At 32.3% G+C, this 18,985-nt stretch overlaps 1 protein-coding gene across 1 annotated transcript in view; it reads right to left on the reverse strand.

The window, feature by feature from the left end:
- The window catches only part of LOC143922781 (discoidin domain-containing receptor 2-like), a 212,969-nt gene extending 194,322 nt beyond the window's left edge, over nt 1-18,647 (reverse strand). Inside the window, exon 1 of the mRNA XM_077446112.1 lies at nt 18,510-18,647. The gene's annotated coding sequence lies outside the window, so the exon portion shown is untranslated. The remainder of the gene's footprint in view (nt 1-18,509) is intronic.
- Between the last annotated feature and the right edge of the window lie 338 nt (nt 18,648-18,985).

Raw genomic sequence — 18,985 nt, forward strand, 5'->3', positions numbered from 1 at the left:
ATATTTAAAATTTCGTATTTGATCTATCCCATTTATTAATTATTCGCAGTGCATATTCAATATCGAAAACGTTATGTATGGTCAAAACGATAATAAAAAACGTTCGTGTAGTTAACATAAGCTTCATGTACAATTTGCGACAAAGGCTATCATATCATAGCCGTTTTACACGCGATCGAACATGTAACCTTTTTTTTATTTACAAGCTTTTTTCGTCTCCTAAATTCATGCATAATAATGCCAATAAAATATGTCGTCTAACATTTTTTTTTATTATTTTTATGAACGGAATAATTTAGCCGTTTTCAAAATGAAATAATATTTTAAAACTTTGACAAACTATAAAGATAAATTTATCAAGATTTCAACCAATACACGTAAAATAATAAAATATTAAAAAAAAGCCTTCTATAAAACAATGGGTACTTCAATGTGTTATTTTAATTTAAAAATTACATTACAGATATGCAAAGTAATATTTCTACAGTTTGGCTAAATTGAGCCATTGATACTTACTGTGCTAAAAATATCCGCTAGCCACTGTGCTGGACTCCAAGCGTTACAATAATGCAAAATCATTGAGGTTTTTTATTGTAATTACCTATTAAAATCATTTTCTCATGTATTAAACGTCAAATAACATAAAATAAGTGCAGAAATTAAAAAAAAATGACGGCTGAAGCAGAGCCGTTATTCCAGGGCGGATATCATTCTCTCAATGGCCGTTTAAAGCGGCGAGTACTGAATTCCCCCACTCATATGAGGTACGTGTAATTATTTCTGTTGATATTGACCAATGTTTTTATTTCGTTATGACATAATTCGAATCTTAGAGGTTTTAATAAAGAATACATAAAATATGAATTTCAGTATATTTGGAGAAATAGTCACTCGCTATCCATCACAGTGCGGCAGTGCTAATGCAGTTTTATTTATGCTTTCACATTCTGTCAGAGCACATTGATATTGTTTCGAAATAACGTTTTATTTTTATTTTGGCAATACAATTAATTATTTTTTTTACTTAAATTTCAAATCACGGATCAATTCCTTTCCACTATTCACTCACTCATTTCAACAGGCGAAACACCAATAGTAAATAAAAACTGAATGAACTTGATTTGTAATGGGCATTCGACAAATCGATGTCATTTCGAAACTCAAGAATATTCCACGTACATTTCTTTAATATTAAATACGTGTGTACATACATATGTATGTATGTACGTATGCAGAAAAGCGCATTAAGCTCCGAGTAAATTATAGCCATACACATGACTAAGTTACTTGTGCAAAGTCGTTGACGTGAATGATAGCATTCCTCAAAGTCTACGAAGCTACGCTTTGTAGAAACTTAATTGGTCATTTAAGTTGGCGTGACATTTTTTTGAACCGTTACAGGTAGTACTATCAATTAAATTTTTAACGCAAATACTTGTGCTGAAGTTTATACCCCTGATAAAAACTTCACAGCACATTAACGGCATACGATAAAAATCTGATTTAAATGCCGTTTAAAGTCGAGGATATGAACTGTCGTAAAATGTGAAATTTGATTACGTAACGTTCGGCACGAATTTACCCTCGGGTCTAGAAATTTTCCCCTAGTATATGTATACATATGTATATTGGTCGTGAGGCTACCCGATTTTACTATTTTGCTTATTGGAATATGCCCGTGAATAATAATTTCAGTTTTATGAAGTTTCTAAAGCGAATTTCATAAATTTTATTACTCGACGCAATATATACATACATACGCTCAACAGTATCGAATCATTATTCCCTCCAAAATAGGTAAATGAAAATCTAATTCAAATTGACTTGATAAAGACTAACGCCAGTGACTTTGTGATTTAATACCCTTTTTGGTGACCTCCATTTGACAGCCAAAATTCTACATACATTTTTTCCATCATAATATTAACTCAGATATACCTAAGACATTAATTTATTTCAATCAAATCATTGATTTAATATTTGTATAAAAAAATCATATGTACAATACCTAAAAGGTAGCGTCTTTACGATTTTTACTTTATTTTCGATTGGAGGGAGATTTTTACTAACTAAAATTTTAACTGAAAATTATGATGAAATTTTGTATTTAACGATCGTGAATAATATATTCATATACATATATGTATGTATAGGTATAGTAAGATATTTAAATGAATTTCGACATGGCTATTAAAAAATAATCTTCAAATGGGGTTCTATTACTAGGGAAACAATAACAAAATTTGATTTTCGCATAAACAACACGTTTCTATTCGCCGGCTGTTTGCAAAAGAGTTTTCCTTTTTTCCGCCGAAAATGAGGCTCAATTCCGAAGCCCTATTTTTATTTTTTCCACCTTACTCAAAGAATTTTTACAAATATTCAGCGATTATGGTTGGTTTTTTTTTTATTCGGGTGGCGCACGTGATATTTTGACGTTGAGGTCTGCGACTATGTGGACATCTTTTTTAGGGGACTTCGTGAGCCCCAAAAAACCCCAGTAAAAGCTCACAAAAACAGGGCGAAAACCCAGGAGGGGTCAGGTGCGTTTGAGACTCGCGCCGAATATAAAAGAAGTTGAGACCCAAACGTGAGCATCCGTTCCCAGCTCATAATTGAGTTTCAATACTACCTAGTATTTTTTTTTACTTTTTTTCTTCCTGAATCTGAAGCAAATCTATTATGCGATAAACCAAAAAAATAGTATTTAAAAGAAAATATATTATATCAATATAAATTGTAGCATCAAGACATTTAGTAACTGTTGATACAGTTCCATAATATAATATAAAATGTGTCTATTCTAACTACATTGAGAATATATGTACATATGTACATATGTATATACATATATATCTTGAAAATCGTAGAAAACACGCAACGCATTGAGGAAAGGGAATGTTTAATTCCAATTTTTTCCACTTTTCCAGGTATTTCCATATATATGTACATATAAAGTGCTTTCAAGTCATGAAGGCGAATTAAAAAATACTATTATAGAAAATAAATGCACTCAAACTGTAATAATAACCAATATTTGTCAATAATATTAATTACGTGCATACATACATATATGTATGTACATATAATATATTTATGTACATGAGCCGTTATATTTGTAATTGGCATAAGTCCACTGTTCTTAATTTCGAAAAATATTATATACATATAATATTTTATATTTAGAAATGTTTAAAATTACTGGTGGCCTGTAAAATGTTTATTGTGCTTTAACGAAATTATGGACGTATCGAATTAAAATAAGTGATAACAATTTGTGATTTAAGTCAAACAGAAATAGTGTTTATGGAACTGAAAATTAGACTTCCTCCACTTTCAAATATAGCGGCTCATATATGGAAGCATTTTTTCGATGAAAGGAAACACACTCCTATTAACTGTGTGGATACATGTACATACATACATATAGACAGACAGACACTTTGTTTGCATTATAATTAAAAATAATTTTTAGTCAACAATCACAGTTGGCGAAAAATTTATTTACCCAGTGTCTAAAAGTAGTAGATATGTATAAAGATTAATTTTTATTTTTGCGCAATTTAATCTGACATATTTTTAAACCGTTTTATCGCCGTCTAAAATCGCCTATAACGAGCTCTCCCACTCGTACCTACATGAAGTCATAAAAACTAATTTATATATTTTTTAAGGCAGCGGGAAAAAAGGCCACATAGCGTTTCATTAGCATAAATTGACTTTATAATACGTACACACATATACGGGCATAAAAAACCCTCAGCGCGCCAGATACGAATCTACTTTAAAAAGGAAACCTAAACGAAAACACGAAAATTAATCTGATACGAATCCCTCTCGTTATTATTTATTATTTAAATCGCGACGTTTTGATAACAACGCCGACGTTAAACACGATAATTATATTATTTAACTTATATACGCGTATCGACTTCAAAAAAATATATGTACGTACGCGTATAAAGATTACGATAAGCTCGCTATGAAACAATACAGAATGAGACAGAAACTACACAGGTAATTTTATTCCGTATTTAAATATAAAAAATAATTCTGAACTCGTTCAACGGTATAGATTTTGAAGATGACCGAGTTTTTGATCAACTACTAAGCACGGTTGGTCAGTAACTTTCAAATCTAACGGTCTTAATCGAACGGTCTTAAATTCGATCAATTCATTTAACAGTTTGGTCAAACAATACTTTTATTGCATACAGAAAATTATCCATTCTACAAAATCATGTTTTTGGCTTAAAAAAATATTTCTTTATTAAATTACGATCCAACTGTCAAAATAAATAGATAATTTAATTAAAACAGACCAATCGACGTGTGATCGTTCATTTTATTTATTTATGATTTATTGTAAATATTTTTTAATGAACGCAAGAGGACATGGTCAGTGAGGGTGAAATTGAAAAATAAATGAGGCTTTCGAGATGTAATGTCCTTGATGACGCCAATCTCAAGAAACTTGAAATGAATGAGACTCGGTCCTGTGCTTCAGAAGGATTATCTAGTACTTTGGCGACTTTATAAGAAGAGACGACAGCCTGAAGAAGCTCATCGTGGTTGACAGCATGGAGGGTTTCGGAGGGTGGGGAAAATTGCCCACCCACCGGATTGACCTGGTCAAGACTGCTACGAATCCAACTATAGTACATATAATGCAATAATATCGTGTGTGGTCTCAAATTTTCGTTTTTCATCTCAAAACACGACATTCACAAACTTCATATTATAAAGACTGCATGTTGATTAATTAAATGGTAACTATCACCCTGGTTAACGATTCAAAGAATATATAAATAGCTTTTGGGGAAAGGGGATCAAATCAAATTTTGAAATTAAATTGTTTTCTCATCGAAAATATGTGTCCGGGGCGCCGGGGGTGAAGGCCCCGGGGTGCCGGAGGCATCGGGGGTGCTGGGGGCAAAGACGTCGGGGCGTCGGCGATGCACAAAATGTAATTCGTAATTCGTCATCACTTTGTAATTTGTAATTCGTGATTTCTAATTCGTGCATTAATTTCTTTCCGAAACCAGTCGATTCAATATTTTTAACTTTATTTTTATTCGAGCAATTCCTTTTCAATTCCTTTTCGAAACCACCCGTTGAAATCAACGGGCCCAACACTAGTTTTACATAATGATCTAATGCATTTTTACATACTCATATAAAGCGCAACACTTTGTCAGATCCTGATTGATTCCAAAATCAACAATAAATTAACCCATTTAATGCGATATTCTCCTGCATGTTATGAATTTTCACGGAAAAATTCCGATGTTTCCAAAAACACACAAGTTTTTGAAAGCATCTAGAGAAAAGAATAATTTTCCGACTTTCATCAATCCACTTTAATTATTATCCTCTGTCACACTCTGTATAAAATAATATAACACGAGAACGAGCTCGACGACAATAGCGGCGCGTGAAAAATCTCGAACAAACATCTCGCGTGAGATTTTCAAGTGATATCGAGTTGAACGCCACTTGTTCTCAAACTATGAAGCCTTCCTGGTCCCCCCCCCCCTTCCCTCCCTCTTTTCCCCTACATATTGATCGCAACGCACGTATTCAATAATAAGAGCGACACATCACTCACTAATCCCATGTTTCTCAAAACAAACTCCAGACTTGTTTACGCACGCGCTAACTTCCTAAAATCCCTAAAATCCCTAAAATAATGTTTTTTTTTTCTTCCCTTTTAGTTGAAAAAAATTAAATCCTCGAGGTAAAAGCAAACTTTAGGTGCAGTCAATTATATTTTGTTATTTCTCTATATTAGAATTAAACTGGTATAAATTAAGAACTCTTTCAGTTTTTAACCTCGCATACTCATTAAAATTATTATAATTAAAACTGAGAAATGGTTTTAGCTTTTGTGACTACAAAAAGTCAATAAAAATAAAATTAGTACGTTTATTTCTTAAAATAGTGAAATATTAAATGATGTGCTACGTAAAGAAAAGCTATCAACACCTTTTTAGGCTTATATTTGATTTAACTGTGACTTCCGAAGTTTCAGTAGATGCATTTTTTCTAAGAAAGTTCCAATAATACCAAAGTTTTACATACATTTATATATGTTATTATTCATCGAAAAACAATTTTTATTAAAAAAAATCATTTATTATGTAAAACGTCCCTTATCACAAATAAAATAATACAATCGAAAATATTTTGTTTAATTAACTAAGCTTTATGATTTGTGTTTGTGGTTGTTGGGATGACCAAGATTTATGACATTGGTTTTTTTTATTTTATTTTTTTGACACTCGCATTACAAAGATTTATTTTTATATTTCATTTCATTGTGTTGAAAATCGGAGATATTGATATTAATGATAGTATGTATATACTATATGTATGTATATATATATATATATATATATATATATATATATATATATATATATATATATATATATATATATATATATTTATATACATGCGTATATATTTTATTATATGTGGATAGATGTCTATGAAGTGGGGAACGATAGAGGGGAGGAGAGGAATTCCGTAAATGGATATGAATGTGGAAATTTCGGATGCTGAACGTATCTTATCATTATTACTTTATTCTTATGGGAGAAAGATTTTCTCGGTATCGCGGAATATTTTCACGAAACACATCTACATAATGTAACGCAAAAGTTAAACAACTTTCGTGCGCGAACTTGGGTATGTACGCGTATTGTAATATAAATTTCGTATTGTGCAAAATGTCGAGAGGGGGAAAAAATGGATCGCTTGAAATAACATAACGTTACAATTTTCTTATTTTCTATTTAGAAAATATGTTCTCTCGTCTCCGATATGGGCGTCAGGCCTAAACAAGTTTTCCGTTTGGCATTCGAGCAGCATTCGTATCAGAAAAACAAAACTCATTACACCGGAGGAGGAGAAAAAAAAGATCTATCATTTATATCCCGCTCGGGAATACAAAATAAAGCTGGGAAACGCGAAAATATAATTAAGTCGTAAAATCTGTGAAGTAATGGGAAAAACTTTTACGATCACTTGCGGCTGGAAAATTATCACACATATCGTTTATTTTTTTGCTTCCTTTGTATATGTACATACATACTTACATATATATATATATATTTATTCATTCACGATCAAACTTATATTAACAAAGAAAATGTAAACCATCATGAAATTTTTCATTTGGATTGCAATGAATTTTCCATTTTATGTATTTTTAGATTTCCAATTATTCAATTATTTTTACTGGAAAGCTATATTGTAATATCAAATTTAAATTTATGTATGTATTGTTCGTTTGTAACTTTTTAAACAGGTATGTTTCTATGACGATATATTTTCTTTTCGATTCAAATAAACTCGCCCCCGGCCCCGGGGGGCACCGAAGGCTCAGTGGCACAGGTGCCGGATTCTGGTATACATATAATTTCGAAAGAGACTTAATATGTTTGTTTGTTCGTGACTTAATGTTTGTTACTTAGACTTAATATTTGTTTGTGCCTGAAAGTCAATTTAATAATAAATTTATATAAAATAAAGCTGTTTACTATAAGATTATTCATGTTTAAGCGGTTTATATTACAAATACCAAAACCACTAGTGTATTATAAATTAAAATGTATTGCTACCCATTAATAGCTTCGGCGTATAATAAAACATACGATTTAGAAAATGAAGTATAATTTTATATAATTACAAATGTACATATATTTGTATCCAGTATCAATTGAAAAGCATTTTTTTCCATAGCATATCTCACTTACCATTTATTCACTAGTGGTTCGAATAATCGAAAAATTTATTCGATTTTCTCGATGACTAAGAGTAAGCCTTATCGCTTCGATAAGATCTGTGTAATTATAAAATCAACCAGCTCCCGTTTGAATTTTCCAAATTACTGTGACAGTTCCTGACTGAAATTGGCCCCATCCTCCCATTTTTTTATTTGTTAATTATTAAATTAACAAATATGTATGAATGTGTTTTTTCGTACTATATGCTTTTCATAGAATATTTATCAAATCAAGAAGTCATATTTACGTAATTAAAATGGACCTCCGTGTGCATTTTTCACTTGGAGGCTATTTTGCGACAGCAATTAAAAGCCTACAAGTGGCGGGCACGTCCGTCCGTCCATTCACTTTTTCGGTTATTAATCACGCGCTCAAGGAATGCTCATAACTGAAGGGGGTGGAGACTCCATCCCATCGCGGCCACCCACCCCTCTCGCCTTATAATATAGACAAAAATGGCGTGCCGCGTGGCGATAAGCCGTGAAAGTTGACAATGTTAAATGAATGGCGGCAGCCGGCTGAGAACGGAGGGGCTAGAGGAAAGGGGAGGATAGGAAGGGAAGGAAGGCTGCCCTTGCGTGACGAGGAAGCTCCTCTTCCAACCCTGCCTGCCCACCGAACCCACCCCCACTTTGAACATATGCACTCGCAATTTGTTGTGACCGTCAAATAACTCTCTCGCATATTGCAATTTCGGGAAAAATATAATACAGACGTTTATACAAGCTCCGACTTAGACCGTTTGTATGTATGTATGTACACGCGACTATGTATGATCCGACTCCCACATACATACATACATATATAACCAGCATCATGGACTAGTGGTTAGCATATACGCTTAGCATATACATAGTGGTCACGAATTCGAGTCCCACTGGTTGCTGCTGAACAGACCTTGGTTTATGACTCCAGGTCGATTGTTTCCTATTTATCTGATTTTTATTGAAACGGTTCCAACAAATCGGCAACCTTTACCCATTTTCTCGCAATTTCAGACTTTTCAACATCACTGAATCGTATAAAAATGCAGCAAATTTGTCCATAAATGTCTAGCAAATTTTCGAGTCTGCATCTCAAAATTTGACTATTTATATTTAAAAAAATGCTCCGAAAATGTAAGTTTATCAAAAATGTATCCATAGACGTTAAAAATATTTTAAACATTGTATATCGATGTTTGAAATTGGCCAGGAAGGCGCATTAGGGTTTATATGTTATGCCTTCCTGGTATATATTTGTATGTAAAATAAAATATATGTCCGATTCCGATTATAAAGGTAGCTATTATTTGTATATGTGCATGTAACATTCAGACGGCAGGATTTTTTGAAATTATACATATGTATGTATTGTGAGGCCAGTCTTGATATTCAGTTTATATTCCTAAATTATATTATTGCAGAGAGTATGAATAGAAAAGACTTTTTAATTAGTCCATAGTACCATTCTCTGTGATTGTTCATTACGTAAAATGTGAATAAAAATATTTATTTTAAATTATTTTACATCTACTTATAAGTAGTAATACTAATCTGCTAATACTATAGTGTCTTTCAATTGGAACGCTCGAAATTTGTTAGGTTATAGCAGCCATGTTGTTAAAGTGACATACATATGTACATAAGTAGTGAATAATCAGAGAAGTAATACCTAACGTAATATTGGGTCGATAGAAGAGATACTAAAAAAACGATTATTGAAATTACCTAATAAATTATTTAAATGTTCATTGTATAATATAAACATTTCATTATTTTTAGTGTCCCAACTAAATTCATCAATATATAATATTTTAAATACATTTACTACCCATATTAAAGATACATTTGTGCCGTGCCTACGTGATTTTTGTTGAGACTATTGTATTGCTAATTTCAATTGTGCAAAAAATTGGTAAAAAAAGTGTCATCAAATCGGTCTCATCAAATTTTATATAAAACTTGGTATTAAGCTTAAACTTCTCGATATAAAATCTCAGTTTAATACGCCAAAAAGGTTTCCGAGAAAAATATAATATAACCTCGATCTTCTAGAGCAATAGTACTAAATACTTCCGGTTGAGGTAAAACTATTAAGGTATAAAATTTATAATTCTATTGCATGTAAAAAAAACTTCAGTCCCATTCGGTTAGCTGTTTGTGAGATAGTTGAATTCAAAAACTTAAAAATAACACCTATAAGGGAAGGTACCATTTCCGATCAACTTAAAAATTTAAAAAAAATTAACGTCGTATCGATAAGAATTTAAGTAACCGATAATAAGTTTCACTTCAATAAGACTCAAAATACACACACACATATTTTCTAGATCATGAAAACGTGATCAGTGATCGATTCTGAGTTCGAATCAGTCAAAATCTCGAGTTCGAATTTTCGATTGATCACAAAACTTCATCTACTGTTACTACGTACATATGTACATACATGCATAGATATAGTAATTAGAGGGAACGTTGGTGATGAGTAAAGAGTGGATCCAGAGCGCGCCGTTCATTGTTCAATTGTTGTAAATGCATTGTTAAAGGTTCGCCGAACATTTTTTTGGGGAACTCTAGCTTTCAAAATAGAGCCAAACCGCCCTGATTCCTGGAAAAAGCACGCTCTCTATCCGCGCTCTAGTGTTGAGTATAGGTCGGCGCGACCCTGTGCCCCATTGTCCATTTCTATTGTGAACCTTTTTTTTGCTCTCTCGCTTTGTAGTTTGCCTTCTTTGGACCCAGAAGGTGCCGCGTATTGTTCAAAGGTTGTAAATGCATTGTTTAAGGTTTGCCGAACCTTTTTTACAAAGGATTTACAACAATGGAACAATGGATAACACTGTGACTATCCTACCTCTAGTAATGAGTAGTATTTGTCGGTGGAGCGAGCTTTTTCTAGGAAAGAGGGCGTTTTTGGGCTATTTTACAGGAAACAGGGCAAACTAAAACGCTAGAGAGCAAAAAAAAAAAAAAGTTAAACGGCTTTTTGAACATCTTTCAAAAAACCAAAAACCGGCATTTTTGACTCGATCAACCGGCTTTTTAAGGTTTCCTTTAATGAATGTTTTTTCCTCAAAATTGTGAATTTCAAATTTCTATAAAAGATCAAAAAAAATGTGTATTGGATACAAACTTTCTTAGGGAATAAGCGAATATTGTTTTGAACAACGACAAAAAGGTACGGCAATTAGCGGTGGCTTTGAGATATATATATGTAGTAATGGACCAAGATACCAATAAGACCAAGTCATAAACCAACAAAATATTTGACAGACAAACAGACATTACATTTTATATATATATATATATATATATATATATATATATATATATATATATATATATATATATATATATATATATATATATATATATATATATATATATATACATATAGATGTAAATAGTACCATTAACTGATTTAAAAAAAATCTAGATAGATTTAATTAATAGCTGATATTACGAGGAAATTTGTCGGCCCCCCGAGTCTCGTAATAGCCGAGTTCGGCTGTACACATACATACATACATACATACATACATACATACATATGTATATAATATGATAGATAGTTGGAAGGGAAGGCTTAACCGTACCACAATGTGTGTGGTTGCGCATGTGTGGACGGAGAAGTGAATTCGGTGGCAGTGATTACAGCGAAATGTCTTTTGTCCGTGCGCTGGGTGGACCGCGTACTTGTGGTCATATCTGAGAGTATTTGCCTCCGCCACCCGGAATATCCGGTACCTATGTACTTCCGGTATATACCTATATATATATGTACATATGTAGTACGTATAATACTTCCACTGCGAACAACAGGTAGCCGCTCGCTCAGCTTTGCTGACGAATAACTTCATTTGATTTCGCCTCGCGTACCGTAATTAACGAAACTGTTATTCATTCCGACTATGTTCACGACACAATATTGTTACAACGAGGAAATAAACACATTTTCATTTCTGCTAAAAATCCTTAAAGAGATCACTCGCCGGGCAATTTATCGAGCGATAAATCTCTACTAATTGTTCTCTGCGATAACTATCACAGCAGGCGGTGCTACAGGCGATTTACCGAGCAACTAATTTCTAAGAATCTAAAGTCGAACGAAAACTTTTGAGTAGAATGCAATTTTGGAAGCATATTGCTTGGTTACGCGACGGTTTATCATACATTTAAAAAAAATACGCGCGAGTTAAGGGCTGAGGACAACCCTCTACCATTATATTAAGATATCACCAATTCGTCACTAGTATGACACCATCATGTATGACTCCTTCATTGTCACATGGTGTGTAATAAATGTTAACAATTAAAACGACTTACCGGTAGGGATAAGACACACCATTGATTTATGGCACACCTAAGTTAATAAATAGCACCATTGATATGTGGCACACCTAATTTAATAAGTAACACCATTTATTTATGGCACACCTTAAGCACTGGCTAACCAAAATTGTACGACATATGTCTTCAACACTTCACAACACTTCAAAAAGTACATAAACTCATTACTGATAGAATTTAAGTTAGTCCGTAATCAGCTCTTGTACTAAATATTTTAATAAATCATAATTTTTTATTCAAACCGTTCGTCTGCAATTCTTTATTCACAATACGTTCATAAGACAAGAATAAATGAAATTAATATCTACTTTACTTAGTATTTTAAAATTAGTACCTATTTAATTCCAAAAACTGTTTGTGTTTCAAGTACCTACATACACATCTAATATATAATTTTGAAAGAGACTTTGTATGTACATATGTATGTTTGTTTGTTTGGTTTGTAAAATCCGTGACGTTCAATTTAATACAAAAACAAATAAATATTCAAATAAATTTAAATAAAATAAAACCATTCGAATAAATTTAAAATTTTTAAATTCTTACTATTAGATTAGCACATATTGTTTGATCTTTAGTCTCATCTTGGGATCCTGTAGAGGCACATTTCTAAGTCGGGATTAATATATAATAGATAAAAAAATATATCGAAACTTTTCCGATGTCAATATTTTGCAAAAATATACAAAAATATAATGTTATACTGTATATTTCTGTTTTTAATAAATATGTAAATATTGATAAAAAAAAACCGATCTTTCTTGTTTTATCGTTGCATATATGCATATCAAAAAGATTGCATTGTGTCGTCAAAAAGAATTGACGGGAAACTAATCGAAAATGCAATTACTCGGCAACCGAGCTGGCGATCTACTGATAAACTACCAGCGAAATTCTACGTCTTAATAATCTCAAAAAGCGAGTCTGCTAATCTCAAAAAATGAACATTTAATTGAACAGTAAATATTCACTTACTAAAAAAGTACAATATCGTACACCATTATGGCACAAAATAATTTTTTCAAAGGTAATATGAAAAGCTCAACATGCTGTTGAACATTTTCCAACACTTTTTGTGGAATTTCTACATGAATAAATAATATATGGACAGAGTGTCGAAACTATGTAGCTTTTCGTGAACCTTGTGCAAATTTTAATTTTGGGGCCATTACTTTTCAAAATAGAAATAATATCGCATCATCACATATTTAATGATATTACATTCAATCGAAATTGCTTCAAATACAATACGTATTTCAGAAGTCGAAGTATATACAATGTAGAATAACAAGTGAAGCTAGTAAAAAGCTTGTAAAAATACATATGAATATGTTAATACAGCCGATTGTCACGGATCCTTATTTGCTTTATTGTGATTGCGAAACTTGAGTGCCGAGTGCTAGAATGTGCACTTAATCCAATGCACTCAAAGTATGGAATAAATTATTCCTGATATACATACATAACTGTAATCGAAAAGTCGGAATGAAAAATACTCGGATGAGAAGTATCTCTGTATTATTAACATATAATAATACATAGGTATGAGGTTAGGAGATTTTATGAAAAAATATCGAATGACATTCAAGAGAATGTGCATATCATGTTTATGGGTCTACCTCGTTCCACCAACTTGCAATATCTAAAGACTAGTTTTCCCAACTATTTCGGTGGATTTCGTCTTCGAATTTGTATAAACATATGTATGTATATACAAAAGACATATAATAAGTGAAATACTTATTATATGTCTTTTGTATATACATACTAAAAATAAGTGAAATACTTATTTTTTGAGATAAACATAAATTGTAAGAATTGATTTTTAAATATTTTAAAGTAGTGTTAATAGCTTAAAAATCTATGAATAATCACAATATTTCTCGTATACTAAAGATATGTATACATGTATACAAATTTTTGTGTACAATATACGAACTTTTGTTAAAGCAAGCGAAAAGTTGAGAAACATGTCTCGAGATATTGCAAGTTGGTAGAACAAAGCGCACCGCATATTTATAAATGTATATGTACATACATATGTAAATTAATAGTTAGATTAAGGCTAAGATTTTGATATTTATAATTCTTATTATAGATGCAAAATGGTTTATTTTTTTAAGGATATTTATCACTCAATTTCATCTAATCATCGTAATCAATCGTACTCTATGGTCCATCCACTATGGGAAGACCCTTAGGTAAAACGAACATCCTGTCCTTTTCACCCTATCTTGACCAATAGCATGACGTACGTACGATGTTCTATTGCCTATACGAAATGTTGTTGGTCGAGACGCTGTGAAAGGGATAGCATGTACGTTTTTCCGAAACGTCTTCCTACAGCGGATCAACTATATCAAACAATATTGTATATATATGTAATAATATACATACATACATGACTGTTTTGAATTATTCAACATGAGTTGATGGGTTGCTCGAACTTCATCGAATCTTAAATTTTTTTCAACCGTTAACTTTTATTATAATTATTCTTATACATAGTTTACATGCGTAAATTGAAAGTTTTCATAGAATAAGACAAAAATTTCGCCAATAAATAAGTCGATAAAACAAATATTCAACCAACAAAAATGTCCCCAAATAACATAAAATAAATTAAGTAACAAAGAAAGTTTAAATGCAAAGCCGAATCCAAATTGGTCGCTCGGTGCAGTGTCAATGAAAAAAAAATCATTTTGAGCCCCGTTACGATCTTAACATAATATGTATGTATGTTATATGGTTTTTCCTGAAGAAGAATTTTTATTGCAATATCTAAAACACCGGCCTGGATTTGAGTCCACCAGGGTTCGACCTGGATTTAAATCCGGGTCGTTTTTCTTCGCCTTCCACCCCTTATTAGACAACACAGACGGGAATACACTATACGTATAATATAGGTATATATTATACATACATACATACATATATATGTACATATTGCCCGAATTAATTTATCGAATTATATCCCGACAAATCACACGGGAGTAAATGTAAATGTACATATTTTGATATAACGATACTCGATTCGAGAATAAAATCAACCCAAATTTCCGTCGAATAAAAATTCAAATCAGAATATTTTTTTTTCCAGCAAAGTAGTTCTATCATATGAAAAATTCTATATCTTCATCCATATCTACAACTGTATATATCATCATCATCATCTACAGCCATTCACCATTCATTCCTGATTGAAGGCCTCTCCAACACGCTTCCACTCGTCTCTGTTTTACGCAACCCTCATCCATCTCACCCCACACATTTTCCTGATTTCGTCTACCCATCTTCCCTGCGGTCTTCCTTTTACCCTTTTGCATTCACCCGTGTACCATTCTAGCACTTATTTTCACCTTTCCACCTTTCGCCCATTAGTCTAGTCACGTGGCCCACCCATTGCCATTTAAATACATATATCTTTACTCTATCCACTATATCCACAACCCTTGTCATACTTCTCACCCATGTATTCCGATTCCTGTCTTTCCTCGTTATGCCAACCATACAACGTTCCATACTTCTTTGAGTGCATTGGACTTGTGTAGCAACTTGACGTTCAATGTTCAAGTTTCACATCCATACGTCATCAATGGCAAAACACAATGATAAAAGATCTTTTTCTTCATGCAAAGTGGCATTTTTGATTTAAAAACCGCATTCATTCATTCAAATGCACTCCATCCTAATTCCATAAGTCTCATTATTTCTTCCTCAATACTACCGGACATGTCAATTATTTGTCCTAGATATAAATAAATATCAATTACTTCTACTATTTAATCATCTATTGTGATGATCATCAGACATACAATAGTTATTGAACATTAGTACATATGTATATGATATGACATACATATGTACATACATAAGTAAATACATATGTACATATACGAAATTTTTGGAAATTGATTGGAAGAATTGGTTCTACAATGCATATTCTTATATATGTATGTGTATTTTGGATGGAATTGAGTGCAAATTTTACATAAAACAGTGTCGTTCGTGCGGTTGCAATTTATAATGAAAAAAAAATTCCGCACCACATACAAACTAAACTGCACTATAACTTATCAAGCCGAACGAAACACGTTTATTTTTTTATCGCGATAAAACTGCGCTTTCTATTAGGCACGGTATACATTAATGTCATTTTATTACTGTAAAGATATTACCTGCTTTCGCGTACATATAAAATGTCATAATGACATTTCACGGCAAAACACCGTGCGAAATATCAGCGGCGCACACAAAAGCGCGAAATTATCTCATATGCACACACATACTTACATATATTATAAACACGCATATACATACATACATATATAATACAAAAATATGTTACATATGTACTTCGTGTTCATATACCGCACCCATAATCTCAAAACGGGAACGTGTAAACATGCATACAATTTTCAGTACAGATCAAAGCGAAAAAAATTCGTACTCTCTCGCGGTAAACGTACATCCGGGGTGCTTGGACGTATTTAAACAAATTTTAAATTTAATTTCGAACGCAAAAGAAAAAAACAATGATTTAATCTATCGCACTCGCGTGTTATTATTTTTTTGACAACCTGAAAAATATTTATGTTAATATAAAAAAAAAGGGAACGATTCTCTAGTTATGACCCACATAAAACTTAATGTTCTTCGCTCACGCAAGACGTTCCAATATCTGGATACACGTATATACATATGTATGTATGTATATAAGTACATTCATACGTATACACATACATACCTATGTATATAATGCAATATACTAATATATATTATATAAATTCATATTGTGAAGGTCATCACTATTACTATAATAAATCCGTGCGAAATTTAATGTACGAAATGAGGAACGTGCCCAAGGGTGACTCATCAAATTAATTGAATAATTTGCATAGCTGATTCCAGCTATTAATTAATAATCAAATGTTATTACAATTTTTTTTGACAGCTAACAAACCCGAATTTAAACACATATAAGTATATGCTATTACGCCGATACACGGTGCGTGCGCAATAAACATCGTTGTATACATTTTATACTAACGCATTCACACTAGCGAATGTGCTTTGTATATTATATGTATACATATGTACATACATTCATAAAGAGAGTGTTATTTTTTTATTTTATTATTGTGTGACCGTTGTAAATCTACGCGTGAATTATACGACCTAAACATACTAAAGTCAAATAATAGATATACATTAGTTCCTTGTCATTATGATATGCATATATGTAGGAATATATCACACATACATATGTATGCATTATCCTTCAGGCTACAAAATAAAACCAATGATGCGTATTTTAAATTTTCATATGATAATTTCGATTAAGGTTGTATGCATATAGTATACTAGTGTTTTTTCCCGGCTTCGCTCGCTATTTGTAATATAAACCGCTTAAACATAGCCAATATAATAGTAAACATTTTATTAACTTTATTTGAATAGTTTTCTTTTATTTAAATTTATTTGAATATTCATTTGTTTTTTGAATAAATTGAACGTCACGGACTCCACGAACTAGACAAACAAACATACATACATACATATATACAAAGTCTCTTTCGAAATTATATATTAGATATATATTGTTTGTATGTAAAATGAAAGATTTTGTAATTTCGCCATAAATATAAAGTAAAAAATCACATAGTAAATATTATTTTACAATAATAGCAACTAATCATGTGTAATTAATATACATACATACATACGTATACCCAATTGAACTTGACTATGTTACAACACAGAAATATGCGCAATTTTCCGAAAAATGCGTAAAACAGAAACAATCACATATATGTAAGTACATACATACATACATACATATATAACAAAAGTGACAAGTCGATAATTTCAAGCCATTGCATTGTAACCTTTAAAACTATTATCATCGAAGAATTTCCTGCATCATCGTCAAATGAGAAAAAAATACAAATGTCCATATATCATAATTCGCGAAAATATGAATGTAAATTTAAATCAATATTTTAACTCATTATAATTGTATACATTAGTTTTGATACAATGCTGAAATTATACATATAAATATCTGTAGTGTTTGGAATAGGGCCATTTTCAACGTGTTTCAAAAATGCAATAAAAATATTTTTACATATATTGTAAAAAAATTTTCATCCTTTTACAAATTTTCAAAAATTAAGTTGTATTCAAAAGAGATTCAACCAAAAGTTGTCACATATGTACATATGTAGCTCCCGAAACACACCAGATACGAACAAGTACACAAACAAACAAAAAAATGTTTTTTATCTATAAATATAATTTGTTATATTTTAAGGGAAGTTTTTTCTTTCGTGAAATATGATAGATGATTACCTGGAAAGTGATTTATTGGGAATAAAATATTTGTTACCTGTTATTGTCTGGATCGTCCCTTGTTGACGTTCATGACGGTACTGTGGTCGGCAGGTGTTCAATGTACGTGGGCGGCATGATCAGCCGCCCCCCCGGCCCAGGCACGTACAGCCCGAGCGGCCGCCCAGCTGCGACTGACGCCCGCCCCTGTACACCCCCACACATACATACACACAACCCTCCCCCGACACCGATATTACACCACTTCAAGCCGTTGCTTCTTTGTGCAGTCCTGCGTTTTGGGTTTCGTCTTGGGTGGACGCTTTTCCGGATTTTCCCGGACGCACCCACACCTTCTCTGGTTTTTCCTCTGGTCACCTTTGCATTCCCGCATATATTTGTCGTGGTGGGTGTTTGTTGAGTGTCTTTTGTGGAGTGAAAATCGGTGGTGAATTAACTATCGACGACTTCTGCATATTTCAAGTAGAGCGGAAAACACGACGAACCGAACTTTTGCGAAATCCCGACAATCCC

Source organism: Arctopsyche grandis, chromosome 2 (genome assembly GCF_051622035.1).
Source record: "Arctopsyche grandis isolate Sample6627 chromosome 2, ASM5162203v2, whole genome shotgun sequence".
NCBI classification, from domain to species: domain Eukaryota; kingdom Metazoa; phylum Arthropoda; class Insecta; order Trichoptera; family Hydropsychidae; genus Arctopsyche; species Arctopsyche grandis.